General features: G+C 47.7%; 3 non-coding genes across 3 annotated transcripts; all 3 read right to left on the bottom strand.

Annotated features, from left to right (window-relative positions):
• Positions 1 to 3,491: 3,491 nt before the first annotated feature.
• On the bottom strand, positions 3,492 to 3,564 carry TRNAR-ACG. Its single transcript has one exon. It is a non-coding gene; the product is annotated as a tRNA-Arg (tRNA).
• A 5,529-nt stretch (positions 3,565 to 9,093) lies between these two features.
• TRNAR-ACG lies at positions 9,094 to 9,166 on the bottom strand. The gene has a single exon. It is a non-coding gene; the product is annotated as a tRNA-Arg (tRNA).
• Positions 9,167 to 10,325: 1,159 nt separating this feature from the next.
• TRNAR-ACG lies at positions 10,326 to 10,398 on the bottom strand. The gene has a single exon. It is a non-coding gene; the product is annotated as a tRNA-Arg (tRNA).
• Positions 10,399 to 11,385: the final 987 nt, after the last annotated feature.

Raw genomic sequence — 11,385 nt, 5'->3', positions numbered from 1 at the left:
GATAAATGACAGGTATTCTAGATGAAGTAGTAAATGAATAGTAGTGGCATAGCCGTAGGTGAGCACAGGCCCACCCATAAGTAGAGTTTCTCTGATGCACCTGGTGGGCATCCCCAAACTCTGCCAGCAGAAGACTTTCAGCATCTCTCCCTCCCCTCACCTACAGGCATTCTGGCACTTGTCAACTCCACCCCCTACTTCCTCTGTATCTTTTCAACACTTCAGTGCTTTGCTGGCAGCGAGCAGCAACTCATACCCGCTACTCATGCCACCCCAGAGGCCTCCCTCTTAAACAGCTTCCTGTTTCTGGATATATGGGGCCAGGTCAGAAGGAAGGCTCCGAACCAGTGAGAGCAGTGGATGTGAGTCACTGCTTGCTGCTGGCAAAGCACTGAGTCTGAATGTACAGAGGGGCAGGAGTGGGTGGAATTAAGAAAAGACCGGTAACTTGCAGGGAGGAGGGGGAGTGGAGGGATAGATGGCAGGAAGGCAGGTGGGCGTTGAGGTACTCGTGCCACCCACTTTGGGTTCAGGCCCACCCAAAATGTGGTATCTGGCTATTCCCCTTGTGAATGTGTGGATGGAGTAGACTTGAAAGGAAGAAAAACAGTGAGAATGAGGTAGCACCTCATCAACACTGCCAGAGCAGATCAAGGTGTATGGGAGAAAATGTAACTTTCATAAGAGAAGGCAGCAACAGAAGTGAAGTCCTTGATAAAAAGCCAAGCTTCAGGTAGAGCAAGAGTATGAGGAGTATGAGGGATCAAGAGGATGCAAATGTAGGCAACCTTGGAAGCAGAGCGCACATGTCACAATGCACATGAGACAAGGAGAGATGAGAGAGGAAACAGTGGAATAGAAAACAGAAGAGAGAGAATGAGACTTGACCAGCACCAGTACAGTGAGAGCTGATTTTGAAGGCAAGGATTAGAATTGAGACACCAGAAGAGAGGAGGAAAAGAAGCAAGAAAGTACAAGGAAGAGAATGAGAGGCATGACGATGGTGAAGAACATCACATGTGCTCAGGAAAAGAGGGAAATGTTGAAGCTTGAGAGATAAGGAAAAAGTAGAAAAAAATTCTGGCAGATGAGGTGAAGAAACCAGAAAATTGGCAGAATGGACTTCATATATGTGCTGCATTAAGTAGAGGAATGATAATGAGAAGAACTAGATAAAGCAAAAAAGTATAGTGGAGAAATAGAAAGGAAACGTGAAAATGAAAACACAAATTTTAAGAGATACTAAAAAACGTGCACAGTGACACATATCACTTAGCCATAATAACAACAAAAGACAGCAGGAGCACAGACCTGAGTGGTTAAAGGTAAAAATGGGAATAATGCTGAAAACTATGGAAACAATAAGCAGGTCAGCTGCGAAAACTTCAAAAGGGCAAATATTTCTGGAGCAAGTTCATCTGCAACTTCTGAGGTACTTCTTGGTGGAATCTACCCTAGTAGTGTGACGTCTCTGTCTCCGAGGAATGTTTATTGTATCCCCGAATATACTGTTTTGTCTGCTGGAAGTCAAGCATTTACTGACATGGTTCGGGATCTCAGTGGAACTTGAAGGGTCAGTGATTGGGCAGATCTACAACTTTTGAGGTTTTATTCCATTTGATTGTTAGCAAATTCGCACCCTCACCTGAATGCGATTGAGAAATTGATAGAGACCTGGGCCTAAAGCAGCCCTTCTTTTCGGCACAAGATAAGAGTCTCTGGCGTGCTAAGATGTAAATATTTCCTGATTTTTCTGGAGCCAGCCAGGTGCCAGGACATCCTTTGTAGCTACGCCTCGGAGGATGATTGGTATGGGAGGAAAAGGTTTGGCTGTAATTTCTGGCTGTGTGTCAACAATTGGTGACTGAATTTCTGCCAGGAAAACTCTATGGGAATAGGCTAGAAGCAGGTAGGATCCATGCTTGGTTATCTGAGGCTTGCTGTATATGTGAACAGCAGTGGAGGAGTTCTCTGTGGTTTCCCTGTTAGAGTTCTTGCGATACTTGGTGGAGCTGAGGAAGCCTGAAAGAGGATTCTGGGCAAAGCTAATATATTTTCTATAAAGGGCCTATAAGTGGGATGTATACTGCTGGGCTCTTGAGTGCTTCTTGGATCTTCTACTTCCCCTTGAAGGCCTTTTGGTCATTGCGGAAAGGTGAGGGAACGCTTGTGTTTTTTTTCAATCTGGCTGGTGAATTATATAACCTCCTGAGTTTGTTTTTTTTTTCACTAATGGAACAAAATACAGCTTTGCGAGCCAACCAGGATTTGAACCTGGAATCTTCTGATCCGTAGTCAGATGCTTTATCCATTGCGCCACTGCCCATTTGCTTGGAGTTGCCAGCTGTTTTACAAGGCCGAGAGAAGGGCACAACCTGAAGCTGCTCTTCCTCCAGTGATGTGTTTCTACAGGGGAATTGTGAACAGCTTTCTTTTGCTTATCATCTGTTATGGATGGCTAGCATGCAGCCTACTCATGGGATGCTGTGGACCAGGGCTGGAAGCTGGCTACTAGGCAATCACTTTGAAACGTAAGTGTATGATTTCTAGCACTGTGTGCTTCCTGGTGGAGGATAATGCCGTAACGAAAATGCATCAGAAGGTTTTGAAAAGATGATCCTTTCTTCCCCTAAATTGGAATGTTTCGCACCGAGTGATTCATTTCCTAGGTACTTCTTGGTGGAATCTACCCTAGCAGTGGGACGTCCTCCTGTCTCCGAGGAATGTTTATTGTATCCCCGAATATACTGTTTTGTCTGCTGGAAGTCAAGCATTTACTGACATGTTTCGGGATCTCAGTGGAACTTGAAGGGTCCAGTGATTGGGCAGATCTGCAACTTTTGAGGTTTTATTCCATTTGATTGTTAGCAATTCGCACCCTCACCTGAATGCGATTGACAAATTGATAGAGACCTGGGCCTAAAGCAGCCCTTCTTTTCGGCACAAGATAAGCATCTCTGGCGTGCTAAGATGTGAATATTTCCTGATTTTTCTGGAGCCAGCCAGGTGCCAGGACGTCCTTTGTAGCTACGCCTCGGAAGATGTTTGGTATGGGAGGAAAAGGTTTGGCTGGTAATTCTGGCTGTGTGTCAACAATTGGTGACTGAATTTCTGCCAGGAAAACTCTATGGGAATAGGCTAGGAAGCAGGTAGGAGCCTGCTTGGTTATCTGAGGCTTGCTGTAGATGGGAACAGCAGTGGAGGAGTTCTCTTGTGGGTTCCCTGTTAGAGTTCTTGCGATACTTGGTGGAGCTGAGGAAGCCTGAAAGAGGAGTCTGGGCAAAGCTATATATTTCTCTATAAAGGGCCTATAGTGGGATGTATACTGCTGGGCTCTTGAGTGCTTCTTGGATCTTCTACTTCCCCTTGAAGGCCTTTTGGTCATTGCGGAAGGTGAGGAACGCTTGTGTTTTTTTTCATCTGGGCTGGTGAATTATATAACCTCCATGATTTTGTTTTTTTTTCACTAATGGAACAAAATACAGCTTGTGCGAGCCAACCAGGATTTGAACCTGGAATCTTCTGATCCGTAGTCAGATGCGTTATCCATTGCGCCACTGCCCATGTTGCTTTGGAGTTTGCCAGCTGTTTTACAAGGCCAGAGACATAGGCGTAGTTTGACTGTTTCATTTGGGGGGGGCAAAGAATGGGCGGAGCATATTAGCATATCATTTGCATATATACATATGCAAATGAATATGCTAATATGGAGGAAGGAAATGAAATTTACAGGCAAAATATCACAGATGCACATTTCAAAAAGCTGACATTTCAATTAATAAATTATGAATAAAATACTTTTATTTACCTTTGTTGTCTGATCATTTAGTTTTTCTATTCGCTTTGATCCCAGTGTCTTCTGTTTTATGCAGTGTCTTCTTTCTAGTAGGCTTCCCTCTGCTCCCCACCCTCCCAGTCCCATCCATCTCTTGCTCCTTCCCTCTGCTCCCCACCCCTCCCAGTCCCATCCATCTTCTGTTCCTTCCCTCTGCTCACCATCCCTCCGTCCCATCCATCTTCTGCTCCTTCCCTCTGCTGTGCCTGACCTCTCCCAATCCCATCCATCTCCTGGTCCATCCCTCTGCTCCCCAGCCCTCGCAGTCCCATCCATCTCTTGCTCCTTCCCTCTGCTCCCCACCCCTCCCATTCCCATCCATCTTCTGTTCCTTCCCTCTGTTCACCATCCCTCCGTCCCATCCATCTTCTGCTCCTTCCCTCTGCTGTGCCTGACCTCTCCCAATCCATCCATCTCCTGGTCCATCCCTCTGCTCCCCACCCCTCGCAGTCCCATCCATCTCTTGCTCCTTTCCTCTGCTCCCAACCCTCCCAGTCCCCATCCATCTTCTGTTCCTTCCCTCTGCTCACCATCCCTCCGTCCCATCCATCTTCTGCTCCTTCCCTCTGCTGTGCCTGACCTCTCCCAATCCCACCATCTCCTGGTCCATCCCTCTGCTCCCCACCCCTCGCAGTCCCCTCCATCTCCTGCTCCTTCCCTCTGCTTCCCCCCCCACCCAGACCCATCCATCTCCTGCTCCTTCCTCTGCTTCCCACCCCTCCCAGTCCCATCCATCTTCCCTCTGCTCCCCCCCCCCCCGCGAGGTCCAAGATGGTGACTTCCGTTTACCCCCTCTCTCTCCTCCCTCCCTCCCTCCGGTGCAGGCAACAATCTTCAGCTTTTTTCAGCGTTCCTGGCAGCGGTAGCGATGTACACGGCTGCCTTCGGTCTGCCCCGGAAGCCTTCTCTTCAAGTTCCTGTTCCCACCTATGCGGGAACAGGAACTTGAAGAGAAGGCTTCGGGGCAGAGCCAAAGGCAGCGTGTACATCGCTACCGCTGCCAGGAACGCTGAAAGACTGCTGCCTGCGCCGGAGGGAGGGAGGAAGAGAGAGGGGCATAGGCGGTCGGTGGCCCAACTGTTTGGGGAGGCTAAAGGGGGCGGGGTTAGGGGTGGAGCCAGGGGCGGAGCTTATAGCCACAATTAACACAGAACAAAAATAAGTAAAAATAAAATAGTCACATACCTTTTGTTAAATTTAGATATTAGATATGTATCATATTTCAAAGAATAAAGTGGTTGCTCAAAGCATATACTAACCACAATCGCTCAACTGCAAAACACTATGCACATATGTGTGTAAAAACATACTCAACCTTACTGTACCATAACACTAGGGCAGACCTAATACACCAATATACTACCATATAGAAAATGCAGACCGTCAACAATATGAAACAAGGGATCATAATATCACAATTCTCATGTAGAGCCACAAAACACCCTTTTAGGGTGGATAGTGTTCACAATGAGCTCCTTTTATTAACAACTATATATAGATCCTTCAAGAGGTAGTGTGTGTCATGATTTAGGCTCTAAAACCCTTTCCGATGTTTTGGTGCCACCTCAGTAATGCCAATACACAATCTCTCCACTGCAAAACACTCTACACAAACTTCTGCAAAAAACACACTCATAACCTTAGCAAAACCATAACAGCACTAATTCCAAGGACAGGATGAGCTACAACCTTGCGTGGAAAGCAGCACTGTAATTACACCGGGCTCTAAAACACCAGTACACAACCTATTGAAACAAACAAAAAAAAGGGCTGTAAATACTACACACTAGTAGAATACTGCACCTTGATTACACATGAAAAACACATGACACAACAGATATGAAGGCAAAACTGGAAAGTTACCTCAAGAAGTCAGACTCAGCATGCAGCAATACTAGAAAAAATTGAAACTTACATGCAAAATATCACAGATGCACATTTCCAAAAGCTGACATATTCCAGTTAATAAATTCTGAATAAATACTTTTTTCTACCTTGTTGTCTGATCATTTAGTTTTTCTATTCTTTGGTCCCAGTGTCTTCTTTCCATTTGATATTTTTCTCTCAACATGTCCACCATCCTCCTGTGTCCTTATGCGTCCTGTCTACCATCTGTAGCCCTGTCCTTATCCTTTCTCCAGTTTCAGCATCTGCCCTCAAGTGTTCCAATCCAGCCCTTAAATTCAGCAATTTCCCCTCCATCCAATCCAGCATGTCTCCCCTCCATCCATGTGCATGAAACTTCCTCTGTCTTCCTCCCCTCCATCCATGTCCGGCATTTCTCCTCTCTCCCTTCTACTCCATCCGTGTGCATCTCCTTCTTCCCTCCCCTCCATCCATCCATGTCTTCTCTTCTAACCCTTCCATCCAGTGTCATCCCTCTTTCTCTCTCCATCCTTCTACCCATTACCCTCTCCCAATCCTTCCGTCTATGTATCCCTCTCCTTCCATCCATTGTCTCCCTCTATCTCCCTTCCTTCTAAACAGTTCTCTCTCTCGACCCTTTTCCATTCAGCATGTCCTCTCTATCCCCATCCTTCCAGTGTCTTTCCTCTTTCCCTCCCTACCCTTACGTCCAGTGTCTTCCCTCTTTCTTCTGCCCCCTCCTTCCAGCATTTTCCCTCTTTCTCCCTCCTTTCATTCAGCATTTCTCCGTCTGACAGCTAGGGTCTGCCCAGTTCTCCCAGCAGCTTCTCTCTCTCTCTCTCCCCATCTTTCCACTAATCTCTCTCTCTCTCCTCTTCCATCCAGCATCTTCTCTCTGGCTCTCCCGTGCTCTCTTCCATGTCCCCTCTTTCGCTCCCCATCCTCTCTGGCTCTCCCCTGCTCTCTTCCATGTCCCCTCTTTCGCCGCCCCATCTCTCTCTGGCTGTCCCCTGCTCTCTTCCATGTCCCCTCTTTCTCTCCCCATCTCTCTCTGGCTGTCCCCTTCTCTCTTCCATGTCCCCTCTTTCTCTCCCCATCTCTCTCTGGCTCTCCCCTGCTCTCTTCCATGTCCCCCTCTTTCTCTCCCCATCTCTCTCTGGCTCTCACCCTGCTCTCTTCCATGTCCCCTCTTTCGCTCCCCATCTCTCTCTGCCTGTCCCCTGCTCTCTTCCATGTCCCCTCTTTCTCTCCCCATCTCTCTCTGACTCTCCCCTGCTCTTTTGCATGTCCCTGGCTCTCCCCTGCACTTTCCACTTTCTCTCTCTCTCCTCCAGCGTCCTCATACATCCCACCTTCCTCTTCCTCCCCTTCTTGCTCCCATCACTCTCACTCCTTTCTCCACCCCCCTTTTCCTATTCCCTGCCATTGCTTTCCTTCCTCCCTCTTCCCTTAGATGTGGCCCTCACATCCTCCTCTCTCCACCCCCTTTCCCTTTGGTCTAGCCAGCTGGCTGGCATGATGCATCGCTCACCCCCCCCCCCCCCCGGACTAGTTCGGTATCGCTTTCCCCCTCCGCTCCTGTCATGTCTTTGAACGTCGAGGATTCCTTCCGGTAGCAGCAGAATGGCAATGATGTAAGCGCTGGCTTTCCAGCCTGCCCAGAAGCCTTCTCTGGCAGCTTCCTTCCTACGCGGGAAACTGTACGAGAGTGCTTCCGGGGCAGGCTGAAAGCAGCGCTTACATCATTGCCAATTCTGCTGCTACCGGAAGGAATCCTTGACATTCAAAGACTACGTGACAGGAGCGGAGGGGGGGGAAGCCGAATACTGCAGTAGTCGGGGGGGGGGGGGTGGGGGTGGCGGTATGATCGCGCGGTCCACGGGAGGGAGGGAGATGTTACAAGGCAGCGGGAGCTGCAACCCGGGGTGGTCCAGTCTGCCCTGCCCTTGCTGCACTTCTGGCTGGGGAGGCTTAGCCTCCCCAAGCCTCTTATACCGGGCGCCTATGGAGAGGGGTAGACGTACACGCTCGTCTCCATCCGCTTGGCTTCCCTGCCCTCTCTGTCTGCGTCCCGCCCGAAAGGAAATGACGTCAGAGGAAGGCGGGACGCAGATAGAGAGGGCAGGGAAGCCAAGCGGATGGAGAGGAGCGCGTGCTTGCATGTGGTTTTGTTTTTCTTTAAACTAATGCGCGGCGGCGCCTCGCGTCATTTGGGGGGGCATTGCCCCCCCTCGCCCCCCCCAGTCTACGCCTATGGCCAGAGAAGGGCACAACCTGAAGCTGCTCTTCCCTCCAGTGATGTATTTCTACAGGGAATTGTGAACAGCTTCTTTTTGCTTATCTCTGTTATGGATGGCTAGCATGCAGCCTACTCATGGGATGCTGTTGACCAGGGGCTGGAAGCTGGCCTACTAGGCAATCACTTTGAAAAGTGAAGTGTATGATTTTCTAGCACTGTGTGCTTCCTGGGTGGAGGATAATGCCGTAACAGAAAAATGCATCAGAAGGTTTTGAAAAGATGATCCTTTCTTCCCTAAATTGGAATGTTTCGCACGGAGTGATTCATTTCCTAGGTACTTCTTGGTGGAATCTACCCTAGCAGTGGGACGTCTCTGTCTCCGAGGAATGTTTATTGTATCCCGAATATACTGTTTTGTCTGCTGGAAGTCAAGCATTTACTGACATGTTTCGGGATCTCAGTGGAACTTGAAGGGTCAGTGATTGGGCAGATCTGCAACTTTTGAGGTTTTATTCCATTTGATTGTTAGCAAATTCGCACCCTCACCTGAATGCGATTGACAAATTGATAGAGACCTGGGCCTAAAGCAGCCCTTCTTTTCGGCACAAGATAAGCATCTCTGGCGTGCTAAGATGTGAATATTTCCTGATTTTTCTGGAGCCAGCCAGGGCCAGGACGTCCTTTGTAGCTACGCCTCGGAAGATGTTTGGTATGGGAGGAAAAGGTTTGGCTGTAATTTCTGGCTGTGTGTCAACAATTGGTGACTGAATTTCTGCCAGGAAAACTCTATGGGAATAGGCTAGAAGAAGGTAGGATCCATGCTTGGTTATCTGAGGCTTGCTGTATATGTGAACAGCAGTGGAGGAGTTCTCTGTGGTTTCCCTGTTAGAGTTCTTGCGATACTTGGTGGAGCTGAGGAAGCCTGAAAGAGGATTCTGGGCAAAGCTAATATATTTTCTATAAAGGGCCTATAAGTGGGATGTTATACTGCTGGGCTCTTGAGTGCTTCTTGGATCTTCTACTTCCCTTGAGGCCTTTTGGTCATTGCGGAAAGGTGAGGGAACGCTTGTGTTTTTTTTCATCTGGGCTGGTGAATTATATAACCTCCATGATTTTGTTTTTTTTTTCACTAATGGAACAAAATACAGGTTTGCGAGCCAACCAGGATTTGAACCTGGAATCTTCTGATCCGTAGTCAGATGCGTTATCCATTGCGCCACTGGCCCATTGCTTTGGAGTTGCCAGCTTGTTTTACAAGGCCAGAGAAGGGCACAACCTGAAGCTGCTCTTCCCTCCAGTGATGTGTTTCTACAGGGAATTGTGAACAGCTTCTTTTTGCTTATCTCTGTTATGGATGGCTAGCATGCAGCCTACTCATGGGATGCTGTTGACCAGGGCTGGAAGCTGGCCTACTAGGCAATCACTTTGAAACGTGAAGTGTATGATTTTCTAGCACTGTGTGCTTCTGGGTGGAGGATATGCCGTAACAGAAATGCATCAGAAGGTTTTGAAAGATGATCCTTTCTTCCCCTAAATTGGAATGTTTCGCAACCGAGTGATTCATTTCCTAGGTACTTCTTGGTGGAATCTACCTAGCAGTGGGACGTCTCTGTCTCCGAGGAATGTTTATTGTATCCCCGAATATACTGTTTTGTCTGCTGGAAGTCAAGCCATTTACTGACATGTTTCGGGATCTCAGTGGAACTTGAAGGGTCAGTGATTGGGCAGATCTGCAACTTTTGAGGTTTTATTCCATTTGATTGTTAGCAAATTCGCACCCTCACCTGATGCGATTGACAAATGATAGAGACCTGGGCCTAAAGCACCCTTCTTTTCGGCACAAGATAGCATCTCTGGCGTGCTAAGATGTGAATATTTCCTGATTTTTCTGGAGCCAGCCAGGTGCCAGGACGTCCTTTGTAGCTACTCCTCGGAAGATGTTTGGTATGGGAGGAAAAGGTTTGGCTGTAATTTCTGGCTGTGTGTCACAATTGGTGACTGAATTTCTGCCAGGAAAACTCTATGGGAATAGGTTAGAAGCAGGTAGGATCCATGCTTGGTTATCTGAGGCTTGCTGTATATGTGAACAGCAGTGGAGGAGTTCTCTGTGGTTTCCCTGTTAGAGTTCTTGCGATACTTGGTGAGCTGAGGAAGCCTGAAAGAGGATTCTGGGCAAAGCTATATATTTTCTATAAAGGGCCTATAAGTGGGATGTATACTGCTGGGCTCTTGAGTGCTTCTTGGATCTTCTACTTCCCCTTGAAGGCCTTTGGGTCATTGCGGAAAGGTGAGGGAACGCTTGTGTTTTTTTTCATCTGGGCTGGTGAATTTATATACCTCCATGATTTTGTTTTTTTTTCACTAATGGAACAAAATACAGCTTTGCGAGCCAACCAGGATTTGAACCTGGAATCTTCTGATCCGTAGTCAGATGCGTTATCCATTGCGCCACTGGCCCATTTGCTTTGGAGTTGCCCAGCTGTTTTACAAGGCCAGAGAAGGGGCACAACCTGAAGCTTGCTGCTCTTCCCTCCAGTGATGTGTTTCTACAGGGAATGTGTGGAACAGCTTCGGTTTTGCTTATCTCTGTTATGGATGGCTAGCATGCAGCCTACTCATGGGGATGCTTTGACCAGGGGCTGGAAGCTGGCCTACTAGGCAATCACTTTGAAAAGTGAAGTGTATGATTTTCCTAGCACTGTGTGCTTCCTGGGTGGAGGGATAATGCCGTAACAGAAAATGCATCAGAAGGTTTTGAAAAGATGATCCTTTCTTCCCCTAAATTGGAATGTTTCGCACCGAGTGATTCATTTCCTAGGTACTATTCTTGGTGGAATCTACCCTAGCAGTGGGAACGTCTCTGTCTCCGAGGAATGTTTATTGTATCCCCGAATATACTGTTTTGTCTGCTGGAAGTCAAGCATTTACTGACATGTTTCGGGTCTCAGTGGAACTTGAAGGGTCAGTGATTGGGCAGATCTGCAACTTTTGAGGTTTTATTCCATTTGATTGTTAGCAAATTCGCACCCTCACCTGAATGCGATTGACAAATTGATAGAGACCCTGGGCCTAAAGCAGCCCTTCTTTCCGGCACAAGATAAGCATCTCTGGCGTGCTAATATGTGAAATATTTCCTGATTTTTCTGGAGCCAGCCAGGTGCCAGGACGTCCTTTGTAGCTACGCCTCGGAAAGATGTTTGGTATGGGAGGAAAAGGTTTGGCTGTAATTTCTGGCTGTGTGTCAACAATTGGTGACTGAATTTCTGCCATGGAAAACTCTATGGGAATAGGCTAGAAGCAGGTAGGATCCATGCTTGGTTCTCTGCTGAGGCTTGCTGTATATGTGAACAGCAGTGGAGGAGTTCTCTCTCTGTGGTTTCCCCTTTAGAGTTCTTGATATACTTGGTGGAGCTGAGAAGCCTGAAAGAGGATTCTGGGCAAAGCT

The sequence above is a fragment of the Microcaecilia unicolor genome, chromosome 1, assembly GCF_901765095.1.
Source record: "Microcaecilia unicolor chromosome 1, aMicUni1.1, whole genome shotgun sequence".
NCBI lineage: Eukaryota > Metazoa > Chordata > Amphibia > Gymnophiona > Siphonopidae > Microcaecilia > Microcaecilia unicolor.
This window is presented reverse-complemented; position numbering and strand designations above follow the sequence as displayed.